The 16,018-nt window shown below is 36.4% G+C and overlaps 1 long non-coding RNA gene across 3 annotated transcripts in view; it reads left to right on the forward strand.

Moving 5' to 3' along the window:
- LOC127438591 (uncharacterized) overlaps positions 1–8,153 on the forward strand; it is a 45,400-nt gene extending 37,247 nt beyond the window's left edge. For all 3 annotated transcript variants that reach the window (XR_007896768.1, XR_007896767.1, XR_007896769.1), the window contains exon 5: positions 7,700–8,153. This is a non-coding gene — a long non-coding RNA (uncharacterized LOC127438591). The remainder of the gene's footprint in view (positions 1–7,699) is intronic.
- Positions 8,154–16,018: the final 7,865 nt, after the last annotated feature.

The following is a 16,018-nucleotide window of genomic DNA, read 5'->3' on the forward strand; positions in this document are numbered from 1 at the left end:
GATAATGCACAGTAAATATTGGATTTCTAAGGAAAACATGTAGCCAAAGTACACATTAGTGTGCATTGTGTTTAGCAGCATGGCGTTTCGATATAAATCGCTCAAATTTAAAAAATGGCATATCGGATGAAACTACAGACTTTAATCTTTTTACTCAAACAGATTTTGATGTAAAAATGTAATGAGGTTTCTTACTAGATGTAGTTTTGTTGGCGTTTTTCCCAAAGACAAACTCCGCTGTGGTCGGCAGCATGTTGTTTTGTCACATGACTCAGTGCATCGGAAGTTTAAGCCTTTACTGACAGCCCAGAGTCTTCTGAACTGAGATCAGTCGGTTTATATGAATTTAAATAATGCAATGCGAATAGCGAAGCCAAAATACAAAGTCCACACATGTGTACATGGGTTTGCACAGGGTTAAAAGCTGTGTAATATTTGTGATGTTAAACACTTTCTCCTATCCCAGCTTTATATGAAGAGACAGCTATAAGTAAACCATTTGTTGGTTGATTTCCCCCAAAAGTGTAATCCCAATCGGTTTAGAATAGCAACATTTGCTCAACCAGTGGTGTGCATTTTGGGGCGGGACTATCTGTTCAGAAACCATTTTGAAAACAGCCATATAAATGCATATAAATATACTGTAAATGTTTGGTGAATCTAGTAGCACGGAAATTAAAACAAGGTACAGTATCATAAGTACCAGTTCATAACAAAAGGTTTTGTGGGTGCAAAAAAAGAAAAAAGTGATCAAGTACATTTTAAATTAAGGTTGTATTATTTGTCACCTTCAGATCCTAAATAAGAGGACACTTATTACTGCAACACAGGAGGTAAATGCTCCACTGCAAACCTGGCAACTCTAGGGAAGTCTTAAGGGCTGTTCACACTGAATGCATTTTTGTGTCTGTTTTTTCTTCTTGTTGTGCTCTCTCTCTCTCTCTCTCTCTCTCTCTCTCTCTCTCTCTCTATCTATCTATCTATCTTTTCCTTTTTCTTCTTTGTTCTGGCTGTAAGGATGAGGGTTCAAGTTTGTTTTGCTGAGTCCATAAAGAAGAGTTAAACAGGGGAACAAAGCCCTGTATGAGCCCCCCTTTATGGGAAGAATGGCCCCTTTGGGGACTGGGTCCTTTTCTCCACTGGCCTTGTCAGATGTCTCCCATTCACACCCTGGTCATGGTAATTTATAGCCCAGCAGAATAACCTGATTCAAGCACACTGTGATCCAATGGCATCTATTCCAATGTAATGTAAGATTTCGACCAACATCTTTGTTAGTTGGACACAAAACTCTAGGCTAGGAGGAAAAAATAGGCCGGCTATGACAGTCACCCCAAACTGTGGTCAACACAGGGATAAAGTAAAATACTCTTAAGCTTGGGTCAGATTCCAGAGAAAGGCCACAGAAAAGCCATTCTTTTAGTCTTCAACAACACATAGCTTGTGCTCACCATGATAATATCATTAGAAGGCAGCCTTTACAATAACCATATTATCTAAACACATATCATAAAATACATACAATATGTAAAATACTAAATACATAAGTATAAAATGTTTTTTTATATTTTAGAAATATAAAGTGTTTTATATTAATAAAAAAATATGTAAAAATATTTTAAATATTAATAAAAAATTACACTTTTTACATTTATATACTGCATATTAAACTTTTTTTTTTTTTTTTTAAATACATATATCATTCAAATTAAATATTGTACAATTAAAATGATTTGGAAGGAACTTGTGCCATGTTTAAACAAAAACTAAAACTAATAAAAAAAAATTAAAAAAGGAATACTAGAATGTGACCTAGTCGTTTGTGTATGCCCTGACACATTAAACTGTGGTGCTCATGTGGGCGACCAAGTTCATGTTTGGCTCACAACATGCCCCAATGCCATTTTCCATCCTTTGTCCAACATTTTCCTTTCTCTCTAGCCCTAAGTGGCAAAAAGGTCAAAATAAAATGAAAATGAAAAACTACCATTCACCACGCAGTTCATCTTGGGTCACATCCACACTAGTAGGTTTTTGTTTGAAAATGCAATTAAGAGCGTTTAGGAAACGCTCTCTTTATTGCCACATACTTTGTAAAACTATGTCATTAGGAATCTGAAAACAGAGTTTTCAAAAGAAAACAGATTAGTGTGGAAATGGCATTAGCTGCATGATTCCTAGCTCCTCCCCCTTTCCTTCAGAATGCTGCAACTAACCAGTTAGCAAGCTGGTTTAACTGAACAAAACTGTAAAACCCCATTTTTGTCTTAATCTTTAGCAAGCATATGCTACTATCCTTCTATACAGTATCTCCCTTCTGCGCCGCTTTTATTTCAAACACTGTGCTCTTCGTCGAGCCCCAATTCATGACTGAGTGATGCAGAATTAGTATGCAGCCAACAGCTTGCCTCAAATAATAGGACCCAGGGGCTGTAGCAGAAGTCTACCAGGGGGGTTAACCAACTCTCCCCCTCCTCACCCTCTGGTCCTGGGCTCAAATCTTAATGGTACATCAGACAGGACTGTCTGAATGAAGGACTAGCCACCAGCGCCCCCTCTACAAATATAAAAAATATGCCCCCCTGCCTGGGTCGTAGGCACGTTCGCTCTCTCTTTGACGGCTTCTATTGAGGGGGGTCCCAGACAGGCAATTCCGGCACCCCAACCACCCCCACCCTAGCCAAACACTGAGCACATTAGATCTGTCTCCCAACAGCAAGCGATGGGGTAATGTCTCATCCCAACAAGCTCCTTACGGTTGCTAGCCTAGCATCATGCTAGCTATCTGATCATTTGTTTGTGTATAGTCCAACATGCTCCCTACGGTTGCCAGTCTAGCATCATGCTAGCTAGCTGATCCACTGTTTGTTTATAGTCCAACATGCTTCCTATGGTTGCTAGCCTAATATCATGCTAGTTAGCTAATCCACTGTTTGTTTATAGTCCAACACGCTCCCTACGGTTGCTAGCCTGGCATCATGCTAGCTAGCTGATCCACTGTTTGTTTATAATCCACAACACTCCCTGTGGTTACTAGCCTAGCATAATGCTAGATAGCTGATCCTCTGTTTGTTTATAATCCACAATGTTGCCTATGGTTGCTAGCCTAGCATAATGCTAGCTAGCTGATCCACTGTTTGTTTATAGTCCAACATGCTTCCTACAGTTGCTAACCTAATATCATGCTAGTTAGCTGATCCACTGTTTACATTTACATTTATGCATTTGGCAGACACTTTTATCCAAAGTGACTTACAGTGCACTTATTACAGGGACAATCCCCCCGGAGCAACCTGGAGTTATGTGTCTTGCTCAAGGACACAATGGTGGTGGCTGTGGGGATTAAACCAGCAACCTTCTGATTACCAGTCCATGTGCTTTGCCCACTACAGCACCACCACTCAATACTGTTTGTTTTTAGTCCAACATACTCCCTACGGTTGCTAGCCTAGCATCATGCTAGCTATCTGATCCACTGTTTGTTTATAGTCCAACTCGCTTCCTACGGTTGCTAGCCTAGTATCATGATAGTTATCTGATCCACTGTTTGTTTTTAGTCCAACATACTCCCTACGGTTGCTAGCCTAGCATCATGCTAACTATCTGATCCACTGTTTGTTTATAGTCCAACTCGCTCCCTATGGTTGCTAGCCTAGCATCATGCTAGCTATCTGATCCACTATTTGTTTATAATCCACAACGTTCCCTATGGTTGCAACCCTAGCATAATGCTAGCTAGCTAATCATTTGTTTGTTTATAGTCCAACATGCTCCCTACGGTTGCTAGTCTAGCATAATGCTAGCTAGCAGATCCACTGTTTGTTTATAGTCCAACATGCTTACTACAGTTGCTAGCCTAACATCATGCTAGCAAGCTGATCCACTGTTTGTTATAGTCCAAAATGCACCCTACGGTTGCTAACTTAGCATCATGCTAGTTAGCTGATCCACTGTTTGTTTATAATCCACAATGCTCCCTATGATTGCTAGCCTAGCAATATGCTAGCTAGCTGATCCACTGTTTGTTTATAGTCCAAAATGCTCCTTACAGTTGCTAACATAGCATCATGCTAGCTAGCTGATCCACTGTTTGTTTATAGTCCAACATGCTCCCAACGGTTGCTAGCCTAGCATAATGCTAGCTAGCTGATCCACTGTTTGTTTATAGTTCAACTTGCTTCCTATGGTTGCTAGCCTAGTATCATGCTAGTTAGCTGACCCACTGTTTTTTTTTATAGTCCAACACACTACCTACGATTGATAGCCAAGCATCATGCTAGCTAGCTGATCATTTGTTTGTTTATAGTCCAACACGCTCCCTATGGTTGCTAGTCTAGCATCATGTTAGCTAGCTGATCCACTGATTGTTTATAGTCCAACACACTTCCTACGGTTGCTAGCCTAGCATCATGCTAGCTAGCTGATCCACTGCTTGTTTATAGTCCAAAACGCACCCTACAGTTGCTAATCTAGCATCATGCTAGTTAGCTGATCCACTATTTGTTTACAATCCACAATGCTCCCAATGGTTGCTAGCCTAGCAATATGCTAGCTAGCTGATCCACTGTTTGTTTATAGTCCAACAGGCTTCCTACAGTTGCTAGCCTAGAATCATGCTAGCTAGCTGATCCACTGTTTGTTTATAGTCCAAAATGTTCCTTACAGTTGCTAACCTAGCATCATGCTAGCTAGCTGATCATTTGTTTGCTTATAGTCCAACACGCTCCCTACGGTTGCTAGTCTAGCATCATGTTAGCTAGCTGATCCACTGATTGTTTATAGTCCAACACGCTTCCTACGTTTGCTAGCCTAGCATCATGTTATCAAGCTGATCCATTGTTTGTTTATAGTCCAAATTCTCCTTATGGTTGCTAGCCTAGCATCATGCTAGCTAGCTGATCCACTGTTTTTTATAGTCCAACACGCTCCCTATGGTTGCTAGCCTAGCATCATGCTAGCAAGCTGATCCACTGTTTGTTTATAAGCCATAACACTCCCTATGATTGCTAGCCTAGCATAATTTTAGCTAGCTTGTCCACTGTTTGTTTATAGTCCAGCATGCTTCCTGTGGTTGCTAGCCTAGTATCATACTAGTTAGCTGATCCACTGTTTGTTTATAGTCCAACATGCTCCTTACGGTTGCTAGCCTAGCATCATGCTAGCTAGCTGATCCACTGTTTGTTTGTAGTATATCTCGCTCCCTACAGTTGCTAGCATATCATCATGCTAGCTAGCTGATCCACTGTTTGTTTATAGTTCAACACACTCCCTATGACTGATAGCCGAGCATCATGCTAGCTAGCTGATCCACTGTTTGTTTATAGTCCAACACATTTCCTATGGTTGCTAGCCTAACATCATGTTAGCTATCTGATCCACTGTTTGTTTATTGTCCAACACACTCCTTACGGTCGCTAGCCTAAAATCATGCTAGCTAGCTGATCCACTGTTTGTTTATAGTCCAACAAGCTCCTTATGTTTTCTAGCCTAGCAACATGCTAGCTAGTTGATCCACTGTTTATTTATAGTCCAACATGCTCCCTACGGTTGCTAGCCTAGCATCATACTAGCTAGCTGATCCACTGTTTGTTTATACTCTAACATGCTCCCTACGATTGCTAGCCTAGCATTATGCTAGCTAGCTAATCATTTGTTTGTTTATAGTCCAACACGCTCCCTACAGTTGCTAGCCTAGCATCATGCTATAGCTAAGTGATCCACTGTTTGTTTATAGTCCAACGCAGCGTTTTTTACATGTGTGTCAAGTTAAGAAGAACTTGTCTCTAGAGAACTGTGTTTGTGGTGCTGTGTCAAGTTTTTTTAGCACAAGGAACACCACATTTTTTGTACACCGTGTCAAGTTAAAAAGAACTTCTGATGTTAAAAATGTGTCTCAAGGGGGGGCCTGGGTAGCTCAGCGAGTATTGATGCTGACTACCACTCCTGGAGTCACGAGCTCGAATCCAGGGTGTGCTGAGTGACTCCAGCCAAGTCTCCTAAGCAAACAAATTGGCCCGGATGCTAGAGATGGTAGAGTCACATGGGGTAACCTCCTCGTGGTCGTGATTAGTGGTTCTCGCTCTCTGTGATATGTAGTAGCCGAGGCAACTGAGACTTGTCCTACACCACCCGGATTGAGGTGAGTAACCGTGCCACTACGAGGACCTACTAAGTAGTGGGAATTGGGCATTCAAATTGGGAGAAAAGGGGGATAAAAAAAGAAATAAAAATGTGTCTCAAGACACCTGAGTTTGTGGCGCTGCATCTAGCTTTTTATTGTGCAAGGACGCGTTCAGCATTCAAGTTTTTTTGTATGGTTGGTTTAAAACTTTTCATGTTTCACATTTAAGTCTCGCAAATTGTCTTAGCTTGCAAATTTTTATTAAATAGCAGTGTTCCAGCCAAATACTTTTTTTTAGCCATTTTTTAAAAAGTTTTTATTTATTTCTTTGTGTATTAGTTTGCGAAAATTGTATAAAATGAAACCGATACTGTATGTTACTCTGTTGTCATAAATATATTTTCGTCTTTGGTTTGCTTCAACCATTGTCTGCGGCTTTTAAGATCTTGTACCGCAGGAAAAAGATGGGTTGCTTTTATTGACGTTTTATACATTCTGTCACACATGTGCAATTGTACAGTAATGGACAATGTCTTGCTTGTTTTTAGTTCAATTTGATGAATCTCAGGCCACATCCACAATAATCTGTTTTCGTTTGAGATCTCCATTTTCAGTTACCTAATGTCATATTTTCCAAAGTATGCTGTGATCTTGAGCGTTTCCGCTCCATTTTCGGTGGTGGAAAATGCTGTTCTAGTGTGGATGAGAGGTGTAAACATAGTGAAATTAAGTGGCCTTATACTACAGTACATGTTCTTCAGAGATACACTGTTTACATGTTTGCAGGTACGTATATTTGATGTACTGCACTCAATCACTCAAACAGTGGAGTTTTTATACAACAGAGACCAAATTCTTTTTGCGTTCACTGTGTTATTTTGCTATTGGAGTCGGAAGTGTCACTAAAAATAGGCGCAGAGACATTCTGGCAGCCACATTTAATTTACATCACGCCGTAGCCCTTCGCCAGAGCTTGTACCATGACCAAGCAGACGTACAAGAAGTTGCGCACTGATGATTAAGCAGGGTCAGTCGTTGAGCTGTCTGCACCTGAATCCCCAGAGGTTATATTAAAGAGCCTAGGCTGGAACCAACAAGCACCCCCACACCCACAGCCTAGGGGTCAAATCCAGTGCCCAGACAGTGCTTCCCCTGACCCCTGTATGGCTTTAGGCTCGGGGTCAGACATCATGGCTGATAAAGTCTGCTTCCCTGCCCCTTCAACCTGCCTGCTGGTAAACACACACTCAGACACACACACACATACACACACACACACACACACACACACACACACATGTATATGCTATGGCATAGGGGTAACACATACGAGCAGGTCATCGCCACACACGTGATGTTGATCATCCCAGCATCCGTGTGCTGTCAGTCAATTCTAAACCCCCCTCCCTTTCCCGTCCGCCTCTGTGCTCAAGCCACACCTCATTCAGACTGTGTACAGTGAAAGGCAGTGAAATATTACGTTTTAAAGACCCATGTCTTAAATTCCTTAATCTCTGCTAAAATCTACTTTGCCTCTAAAGTGTCACTAATTCTGTCATGTTTTTTGTGTTCTTTCAGGTTCTTTAAGAACGCAAGTGATGCCGACCAAAGCTGAACGAGTTGTTCCTTTAACCCAGGACCATCACAGACCATTCAGAGAACTTTCTTTCTTTCTTTCTTTCTTTCTTTCTTTCTTTCTTTTTCTTTCTTTTGCTTCTTTCTTTCTCTTTCTTTCTTTTTCTTTCTTTTCCTTCTTTCTGTTTTTCTTTCTTTTCCTTCTTTCTGTTTTTCTTTTTCTTTTCCTTCTTTCTTTCTTTTTCTTTCTTTTACTTCTTTCTTTCTTTCTTTCTTTCTTTCTTTCTTTTCCTGTCTTTTCCTTCCTTCCTTCTTTCTTTCTTTTCCATTTATTTCGCTTCTTTCTTTTTCTTTTCCTGTCTTTTCCTTCCTTCTTTCTTTCTTTTCCCTTTCTTTTGCTTCTTTCTTTTTATTTTTCTTTATTCTTTTTTCTTTTCTTTTCCTTCTTTCTTTCTTTTCCTGTCTTTTCATCTTTCTCTCTTTTTCTTTCTTTCTTTTGCTTCTTTCTTTTTTATTTTTCTTTCTTTATTCTTTTTTCTTTTCTTTCCTTCTCTTTCTTTTCCTTCTCTTTCTTTATTTTTCTTTTTCTTTTCTTTCTTTTCCTTCTTTCTTCTCTTTCTTACTTTTTCTTTTTTATTCTTTCTTTTTCCTTCTTTCTTTCTTTTTTATTTTTCTTTCTTTTCTTTCCTTTTTTATTCTCTTTCTTTCTTTTCCTTCTTTCTTTTCTTTTCATTCTTTTCTTTTCCTTCTTTCTTTTTCTTTCTTTTCCTTTTTTTCTTCCTTGTTTCTTCTCATTCTTTCTTTCTTTCTGTTTTTCTTTTCTTTCTTTCTTTCCTTGTTTTTCTTTATTAATTGACTGTATATAATTGCTTTTTAGCTATTGCTTGATTGTTATGTTCTTTTTTTTCTTTCTTTCTTTTTTTTCGGACCTCATCTATTAGGTAAGTATTTTTGGACAATTAAAAGGTAAGTTAAGTATTTAATTCCATTAACTGAAACTGACAATTTAATGATAGCGACTTAAAAATTGTAATTATTTACTTGTATTTTACCTTGTAAGAAAATGACAATAATATCAACATAGTCTCATGACAACTAGTAATAATTTGTATGAGATGGCAAAACCGTAAGATATTGTACGACTTGGCCTGGTACGAAAAGCTACGACTTCTAGACCAATCAATCCTATTCGCTTTCTTTGACTCGTTCCAAACCCCATGTTTTCTTCCATGATACACAACAAGGATTTTCCTATTAAAGTTATGGTCATGTTTATGGTTTGGGTAAGGGGTTAGATTTAATTATTAGGTTTAGGTTTTGGTTAGGGGTTAAGCTTTGGAAAAATCCTATTATCATTGTTGGGAGCAAAAGTCGTATTTTTCTTACGATTTTGCCATCTCATAATTTTATTACTTGTCATGAGGTTAATAATATTCAATTGAACAAATTTTTGTTTACTGTTGTAAACTATGGCTGCCTTATTGCCTTGTAAAAACAATTAATAAGTGTTTGAATAAATGCTGAAAAAGAACTTCCATTGTTTTTGGTGTATTTTTTATTCAATTAAAAATAAATGGTGACGTTTTTTATATCGGTTGTACCTGTAATAGGGAAGAAAAAGGGAAATTTTGCATGGCCACAAAGTGTTCATTATCTGAGAACTGAGAAGTACACACACACAAACACACATTTGTTTTTCTGTCATGGTTGGGGACTTTTCTTTTGACTTCTATTGTTTTTATACTGAGCTAATCATATTTTCTGTCCCCTAACCTTATACCTTTTTGCATTTTACATTTTCATAAAACATTATTAGGATGTTTATTAAAGGAATAGTCTGGGTTCAATACAAGTTAGGCTCAATCGACAGCATTTGTGGCAAAATGCTGATTACCACAAAAATGTTTTTCCACTCATCCCTCCTTTCTTTAAAAAAAAAAAAAAGAGTTTTTATTTTTTGAGGATTAAAAGGCAGAAATGCGAAGTTTATAATTTTCTAAAAGCACTTACATTAATTCTTCTGTTGAAACTAATGTATTATTTGAGCTGTAAAGTTGTTTAAATCATAATTTTTACAGCCGTTTTGGGATTTGTTGACATTACATCGTCATGCCAATGAAGCTGTAAAATTGGATAAAGCTTTACACAGAAAAGGTTAGTAAGCAATTTTATCACACTAAAATCATGTTAACACACATGTTGTTTACGTCTTGTGGCTATACTTTTGAAGCAGTGAGTATTTTAATGTTTACAGATTTGTCCCATTTACTTCCATTGTAAGTGCCTCACTGTAACCCAGATATTAGCTTTTTTTTTTTAAGAAAAGGAGGGATGAGTCTAAATTATTTCTTGTTGTAATCAACAAAATGCAACATATGCCACAAATGCTGTTGATTGAGCTTCACTTGTATTGAACCCGAAATATTCCTTTAAGCCGTTTTCCTTGTGGGGAACATTGGCCTCATGTAGTTGATTTAAAATTTTCCTATCATTGTGGAGAAATGTGGGCAAAACCTGACCCACACACACAAACATCAGCCCTCTTTGGTGGCAATCCCACTTCCTATTGTTTTCCTTTAACTGTCAGCTCAAGCGATCTCAAAACCCTTTCCAGTCCTCCCGGTCATCCAGCCTCACGCTCACACTACCTGACCTGGGATCAGGGCCGTGACCCAGCCACCAGGAGGCCAGACTTTGTCCTGAAAGAAAGCGAAAGGGAGAGATTATCCCATTCTGGGCTGGTCCGGCAGAGACTAGGGTGGTATTGACCTGGAGGGGCCACCCATGGAGCGTCCAGTGAGCCATGAGATGGTCTGATATACATGCTTAGTGAGCATGGTAGATTCCCTTACTCTCAACGGGATAAACCCACACACAACAAGCCTCTTTCTTAGAGATTAGGGTGGCAGCTCTCGCCCTCCCTGTTCACCCCCTCCTCTTCCCAAAGACAGGGCTCAAACTCTGGCCGAGCAGCTCCTTTTAAACAGCTCTTGGTGGTCTGCCAAGACGTTCATTGTCTTTGCCATGAGAGGTGAGGAGGGAATGTGGCCATGAATTCATGCATCCTCTTGCTAGAGTGTCTAGCTGTTGGTGCGGTTGTGATGCGTTCAGTGTTCTTATAACATAAAAGGAAAGAAAAGTCATTGTTTAGTCGTGTCTACAAAAAGCAACACTGTACAATAAAACATGAACACAAAGAGTAAAAAGTGTAATATTAATTGATTCTTAATTGGTATTCATTTGTGTAATGAATGGAAAGTAGAATATACATACTTGACAGAATGTGCATTTACCTGCAAAAATATCCTGTAAAGATCCTGTAAATATATTACAAAAATGATTTTCATTGTAAAATGGTTAAATTGACTAATTGTAACATATTCCCATTTGTTCTGTTATATTACTTTGAATTCAGAGGTTATTTTTTATTTTTTATTTTTTATTTTTGTCAATGATTACACATTTTTAACAAGTAATTGTAGCACATAATTTCTCTGTAACACTTTACAATATGGTTGTATTTATATTAATATTAATATAATTAAGTAAATGCATTAAATATCATGAACAAACAATGAACAAGGACTTTTTATAGCATTTACTCATCTATGTTGGCTATTTATTAAAATACCTTTGTTCATGTTAGTTCATAATACATTAACTAATGTGAACATATACAACATTTCATTAAAAAAAAAATATATATATATATATATATATTATGTTGAAATTAACAAATATCAAGATTAATAAGTGCTGTTGAAGTATTGTTCAGTATCAGTTCATGTTAATCATGTTAATGACCACAACCTTATTGTAAAGTGTTACAAATGTTTTCAAACAAAAATGTTTCCATTAAGATTTTTGAATTAAACATGCTTTATTTTTCAAATTAAGGTTGACTGTAAATAATAATAATAATACATTTATTATCTTATGTGTTATCTTATGTTTTAAAATTATAAAATATTTCTTTCTAATAAGCCTTAACATACAGTAAACACACCTGAAATTACTCAAAACTTGAAACAAATCACATTTACTGTTAAAATTCTATTATTACATTTTTGTTGTGGTCATTGTGTTAATCACATCTGCGTGGTTGTTTAATGAACTTTTGATGATTATTATTCCTATTATTACATCATTTTAAATTAAAATCTAAACAACTGAAAGAAAAAGAAAAAAAATATTATTTACAATAAATTAAATTAAATAAAGGTGCCAGTCTTGGCATACACATCTAAAAAAATAAGGTGAAATGGGATGTGAAATTTGGCTGAAATTATTAAAATATGAAATATTAACTGAATGCATCATGTACTGTATACACCAGGAAAAATATGTAAATATTTAAAAATAATTATATAATAACAATAATTATAAATATTAAAACAATAATAGACAGAGTGGTCATGCAAACTTCGACCTATGAAAACCATTAAATATAAGACAATTATTTAGAGGATCTGGAGTGGAAGTGGACTATATATTATATTATATTATGATAATAACATCTGCATATTTTAAAGTAGTATTTTGAAATATACCTTGATGACAACAACAGTAAGCTGAAAAAAAAAAAAAAGATTCACAATACACATTCCATTTTTATAAATGGATATCTGGTGTTGCAGAGCAATTTCTATATGCATTGTCATATAAGGTGCCTCTTTTGTTCATTCAAAAACAATATTTAAAAATTCTGTTCAAACAAACCTATTATCTTAAAAAAGATTTCATCCTAACCAGTTCACATTATTAAAATGCATAAGAATGTGAGAAGTAAGATGCCCTTTGACTTGCCTGAAATAGACTTGAGGAGGGGGTCAACAGGGAGTGTTTGTGTGTGTGTGTGTGTGTGTGTGTGTGTATGGGGATGGAGGAGGTTACTCTGTGAACTTGAAGAGCAGTTTGTCATGCTAACCATGGTGGAGCCATTGAATTCACACACAGGGAGCAGAACTTTCACAGGACCCCGTCTTTTTAAATGCAAAACCAGTCAGACCCCGCACCCCCTGGGTTCATATACATACATGTTTCTGTATAGCTCTCTTCATAATGCAGTTGGGGGACACCCATGTATTTCTGAGAGATCTGATCACTATAGCATGTCAATACAGAGGTGGTAGAAATATATTAGTAACTAGTTTTTATTTCTGCACAACACAAGGAAACACCATTTCTAATAAATTGGAAGAAATTCAATTAACCTTTCTTTGACTGTACCAACAGTGCAAATGATAATTAATGTAGGGAAGATGTAAGGAAAATGTTGTATTTAGACCACCCTTAAATTGATGATAATAAATATTTAATTTACTTTCATCTGGAATGAAACCTTGAAAATATCAGATGGGAACACTTTACAATAAGGTTGTATTCATTAACATTAGTTAACACGAACAAAAATGAACAAAACAATACTTTTACAGCACTTTTTACTCTTGGTAAACTAATGAAAGTTGTATATGTAAGCATTAGTTCATGCATTATGAAGTAGCATGATCTAACAATGTAAGGTCTATGCAAATGCTGAAAAAATATTGTTCATTGTTAATTCACGATACCTAATGTATTTACTAATGCTTACATATAGAGATATTTTGACATTTAAATGTATGATTCAATTATAGTTTCATCGTATAGTTTCAATTATTGCTATTCATGAAGAGAACATATTTCAGTTTTGACTATAAGAAACATCTACCTTTTGTGGACTAAAAAAACAGTACTTTACTGTTTTTTTATTATTATTATTATTATTTTAAATAAAACCTTATTTTGGTTCTTTCATTTTATTCTGTTCGCCTGTGTCTTTTTAATACATCAAGTACTAGCTGACTGTTTGAATTCAACAGCAGTGCATTTTCTAGAAACTCAGTCTATCATTTTCACATTGTACAGGAAGGGTCACTCTATTTGGTGGCTTCAATTATGTGTAGTTTATTTTTCAAATCATATGAAGGAGTCTGAGAGAATGCAGACCATCTACATTTGAAACAGCAGAATGGGTGCATCTGACTGGCTGAGAGGAAACTCAGGCTGCAGGCTAGTTTTAATGGAAGAACCAATCACGGTTCAGTAATACCTTGACCTTAAACACTCTTACAGCACCACCCGCTGATAAGTGGCAATATGCTCTTTCATATAAAATTAACAAGACTGTAGAAACCTAGGAAAGGCAAAAACAGGGGTAGATGTAGGTTAGCGGCTAAGTGTGTGAAAATATGGGCTGCATAAAATGAAGAGGTTTTTCCTCTGAAAATGACATTTGTCCTGTGTATGTAATTAATTTGGGGTTTATTTTTTGAAATATCCCCTTGCAGTTTTACTTTCCAGGTTCACGAGGCTTTTCGCGCCATTTCATAAAGTCGCGCGAGGCCTTTTAATGTGGGGACATTTATGGCGGGCTCCACTGAGGTGATTCTTGTGAAGCTGCCAAAACGGCCTTAATGGAATGGCTCTTATAATAGCAAAACCACGTTTGTTTTGAGCAGTAGGAAGCCATAGATTTTGTGTTTTTGATCGTCTTGTCTTTTTACACAGGCCTAAAGCTGATGCCAGGTACATGGCGCCATATTTATTTTTTTGACGGAAATGAAAACGAGGCTGTGACGGGTATATTTAGAGCAAGGGCGTAAATCTGGTTTGAACATTGTAAGTTACAAGTGTGCTTGCTTGTTTTTATTATTGTAACCTCCCCCCCATCCCCCCTGAAATCTATGCCCCAGATTTACAGTCTCTTGGAAGACACTCACTGTGTATATGTAACTCGAGTTTTTATGTCTACAATTCTTTTTCTTTTCTTTTTTTTTTTTTTTTTTTTAACAAAGATGTTTTTCTGTGTTTCAAACTACACCAATTTAAACAACAGTACAACCTACTGAAAAGACTAATTCCCGCCAAAAAATAAATGAATAAGTAAATAAATAAATAAATAAAATAAATGCCCCAAAGCCTTTACAACCATCCCACGAAACAAGCAGCCAATAATCTATTTATCATCGAAAGTAGAATTTTAAAGTTCTGAAAAAGTACACAATCAAAAACTATCTTTGATTTGATCGTATTTTAATGGCAAACCTACACTGACCCTCCAACAAACTATAAGGTTGTTGTATACATATAAACACACCATTTATTTATTTATATTTTTAAAGGAATATTCCGGGTTCAATTCAAGTTAAGCTCAATCTAATGCATTTGTGGCGTAATGTTGATTACCACACAAATAATTTTGACTCGTCCCTCGTTTTCTTTAAAAACAAAACAAAAAAAAAAACTCAAATCTAGGTTACAGTGAGGCACTTACAATGGAAGTCAATGGGGCCAAATTTTGGAGGGTTTAAAGGCAGAATTGTGAAGCTTATAATTTTATAAAAGCACTTACATTAATTCTTCTGTTAAAATGTTTGTATTATTTGAGCTGTAAAGTTGTTTATATCATAATTTGTTACAGTCCTTTTAGGGTTGTTACATCCTCATGGCAACGAAGTTATAAAATTGACTATAACTTTACACAGAAAAGGTTTGTATGTGATTTTATTACACTGAAATCATGTTAACACACACATTGTATACATCTTGTGGCTATACTTTTGAAACAGTGAGCATTTTAATGTTTATGAATTGGCCCCATTGACTTCCATTGTAAGTGCCTCACTGCAACCCAGATTTTTTGCAGATTTTTACAAGTCAAAATTATTTTTGTGGTAATCATATTATGCCACAAATGCTGTCGGTTGAGCTTACCTTGTATTGAACCCGAAATATTCCTTTAAGTTACAATGTGTTAAAGGACACTTATATTGCTCCGTCAAGGTCAAGTTCAGGCCAGAATCTAATAAGCGTCCACCCAACCCCTTAAATAAGTGTATAATACTGACACCTAGTGGCAGAGGCCTCAGTGACATCTATCATATAGTGTTCTTTTAGAGCAAAAACTAATAATAATAATAATAATAAAAAAAAAACGTATGATGTTGTAAGATCCAAGATTTGGCTGAAAACAAACCAAATTTTTCAACGATAAATTATCAGACTCATTCATCACATTCCTCAACAAAATGCATCTCTTTGTGGCTCATTTTAAGGATACCTTAGTCTTTGCTTCCCTCTAGTGGTCAGACTGAGTGGTTAGAGGAACTCCACACTTCGGAAAATTTTTATTTTTGTCATTATTGTTATTCTTTTTTTTTTTTTTTTTTTTTCTTTTCAAATAAGACAAATTTTATTTTTTAAGCATAAATTAAACTTGGCGAATAAGATATCGAATATAATTTTGCAACAGTTTGCCACCAATTAAAGGAAATTAGTGCT

The sequence above is a fragment of the Myxocyprinus asiaticus genome, chromosome 49 (assembly GCF_019703515.2).
Source record: "Myxocyprinus asiaticus isolate MX2 ecotype Aquarium Trade chromosome 49, UBuf_Myxa_2, whole genome shotgun sequence".
NCBI classification, from domain to species: domain Eukaryota; kingdom Metazoa; phylum Chordata; class Actinopteri; order Cypriniformes; family Catostomidae; genus Myxocyprinus; species Myxocyprinus asiaticus.